Source organism: Sinocyclocheilus anshuiensis, unplaced genomic scaffold (genome assembly GCF_001515605.1).
Source record: "Sinocyclocheilus anshuiensis isolate Anshui unplaced genomic scaffold, SAMN03320099.WGS_v1.1 scaffold1961, whole genome shotgun sequence".
In the NCBI taxonomy this organism is placed as follows: domain Eukaryota; kingdom Metazoa; phylum Chordata; class Actinopteri; order Cypriniformes; family Cyprinidae; genus Sinocyclocheilus; species Sinocyclocheilus anshuiensis.
The window spans coordinates 223,543-226,988 of NW_015540090.1; positions in this window are offsets into that span (position 1 = coordinate 223,543).

A 3,446-nucleotide genomic window follows, 5' to 3' on the forward strand; every position below is an offset into this window, starting at 1 on the left:
ATATGTATATATATGTATGTATGTGTATATATATATGTGTATATATATATATATATATATATGTATGATGATGAAAGGAAAGTATGACAAAGATATCTCTTTCCTCAGCAGACATTCTAATGTTTTATTGTGATGAGATTGAGCTGAAGAATGAATGCTGTATCAGATGCCGGTAATCATACTCGCTCAGTCCATTTCTCTCTCATAATACTCCACATAATACAGTGGATCCGTGGTGGAAGGAAGTAGTTCTGCACAAAAGAGGGTTTTAAAAGACACTCCATTGTTGTTTCTTATGTAATTACACACTTGTGCCATCAAACTGTTGTATAAATGTAATATCACACTCGTAGTCGTGAGATGTGGCTATATATCGGCACGGCTGTGATTCCTACAGCACTCGACCCCCGATATACAGCCATATCTCACGTCTACTCATGTGATATTGCTCATATATATATCATTATAATGTCGATTAGGCCAATAGTTTTTGTGGGGAATAATCATGTCATATTCTAGCTACAGACAAAACAAGCTAAGAATCTTTATGAATTTGTTGATTGTTTTTTACAGATTAGACAATCAAGATTTCACATTGGTTATTTCAGTAGAATGAAAAACAAAACAGTTATTCAAACTGGGACTAGATTAGGCCAATATAAAGAAAGCCAGCAAAGAACACTGAAATGGTCCATGACTTCAGTCTAGTTATGCACTTTTGCCAAAAATACCGTTATAATTATTGAAGCTGTCTGCACTGCAAAATCAATCTCTACACTTTGTTGTTTATTCTGATGAGAGAATTCGCCAATGCAGACTGTCAGTGAGCACACGCACTGAACAACTCGGCATTCTCCACAGTGACAAATCAAAATGCCTCAGATTGGATATTGCATTCTTACTCAAGAGAAACGTGTGTGATTGGTTATGATGCTCATCGCTGTAAACTGTGTGCAAAAGGAAATCTGATGCAACATAAGCAAATCTACTGTAAATGTAATGCCACAATCTACACTTTTCATTTATTTCACATTTCACTTTAATCTTGTCATATTAAATTTATCTTACCACAAGTATCACTTATATGAAATGAAATCAAATGTATACCTGTGGAATCGCTCACAGACAGCACACGCGGTGTTCAACTAATAAAGATCTTCATCTCAGGCAAACAGACAGCATGCTTAGAATAAACTACACATTTCTAAACGTATTGCATTAAAATTAAATAACGAGAGGAACATCAGCATAACAAAGTAAAAGTTTTTTTTTTTGTTAGAAATGTATTTGAGTTAAAGTAAAAGTATCCACCTTTAAATCTACTCTTAAAAGTACAAATTTATCAAAATAAATTTACTCAAGTAAATGTCACGGAGAAAATTTACTTTGTTACTACTCACCTCTGATTTTCAGTAGTGTGATTGTGGGTAAATTGAGCCACATTTAGACAATTAGGTGATTGTACAGTTCTGCTACTGGAAGGCCTATGTCCTGCAGAGTTTAGCTTTAACCTGCCCCAACACACTTGCCCCAAGTTTTTAGTAATCCTGATGAACTAATGAACTAGTACAGGTGTGTTTAATTAGGATTAAAGCTAAACTCTGCATGACAGTGGCAAGCTAGACACCTCTTAAAAAAAAATAAAAAAAATAATAATATAATAATAAAAAAAAAAAATAGTTCACCTGATTTCATCTTACCTCCTGTTGTACGTCCCATGAATTAACACAGTGACAGCCACTTGTGAACGCGATATTTATTAACAAGATGATCTCTGTATGTATTAAGAAAACACATCAATGAAGAATGATACTGGCAATATGGAAATGGCTATAACAAATATGTTTAGCAGGTACTCAAATAAGAACCAAAGTGCCACTGAATCTTTCATTTGTAGAACACACTGTTCATATCTTGGGTTAGGCTTGCAAATATGACCTGAACATGTTCTGCATTGCTGACCTTAGTATGGGACTGTACTATGTGCTTTGGCAGGTCAGTAGATGTGGATTCTGGTTTTGAGGGGTGTATTTGTGGTGAGTGTTGTGAAGGGGGAGCAAAGTCCTGTGTAGGTGTAGTGGTGTTTTGAGAGTCAATGTCCTCGGTGGTGAGCTGTGATGGAGGGAGCTCTGCAGTGGGAAAGATGTGGCGTCGGTTCCTCCTATATGTGCTCCCATTGCAATGGATAGTGTATAACCGAGGCTCCTTGTTCACCTCTTTTACTGTACCAAGGTGGCCGTATCCTTTTGGAGTTTGCATTCTGACAAATTGTCCCTCTGCCAATGGTTGCAATGGACGACTTGAGGCATCGTAGTATAGCTTTTGGGTCATACTCTTATGGAGGAGCTGTACAGTGAATTGCTGGGCATGTTTGGGGGCTGTCTCCAACAGCCTGGAATTAACAGGAATGGCTGACTGTGTCTGTCGTGACAAGTCAAGTCATCTTTATTTGTATAGCGCTTTACAGTGTCAAAACGGAAAATAGTTTGTAAATAATGCAAGAGGACAATAACAAAGAGTAATTTTTGATGTCATCATCCAGTTTAGCTCTCTTCCAATAGTGTCTGTGCAATCAGTCAAGCGTCCCTAACTAAGCAAGCCAAAGGCGACAGTGGCAAGGAACCAAAACTCCATCGGTGAGAGAAATGGAGAAAAAACTTTGGGAGAAACCAGGCTCAGTCAGGGGGCCAGTTCCCCTCTGGCCAGACGAAACCAACATGGTGTGGTTTTATTCCAGACTGCAACACAGGTCAGATTGTGCAGAGGACTTGTCTGTTTCCTGTGGTCTTGTGCCGATGGTTGTCAAGGTGACGAGGTCTTTGCAGCGGATCTATCTCTGGTGCGCATCAAGTTGATATGGTCTCCGCTAGGTGTTGGGTTCGAGTCCACATAAGTCGAGTCTGAGACAAGTCCGAGTCCAAAATGGGCCGAGTCGGACTCAAGTCCGAGTCCCAAACAGCTGAGTCCGAGTCGAGTCGAGTTCGAATCCAACGAAACTCTATTATTGATTAGTATCTTAACATCGTTTAACCTTTACAACAAGAAAAATGCAATGTCCATTTAAATGTAACAAAAGCAAACCTCTATTGCATCTTGCCATTTTGATTTTTGATTAATAATTAGTGTTCTGCTATGCTTAGCAAACTTAAAGTCATGTAAAAGAAGGGCGCTTTCTAGGAGTGGGCACTGGAGGGTGTTCTGGACTGGATTCGGGGACTGGAGCCCTCTACTCTTCGCTTTGGCACTTTCGCTGTGCCATACTCCGCTCACCTTCAGCCGCGGTGCAGGGGGCGGAGCTCCTCCCCGCGCTCACACCGTCTGCGGCTTTCTCTCTCGTGGCGGGCATTGTTGCCAGCTCTCGCACCTGGTCTGATGCCTTGGGCTCTACTTCCGGGGCGATCCTCTGCTCAGTCACTCGGCATTGCGCTGGCTAGTAGATCGCGGCG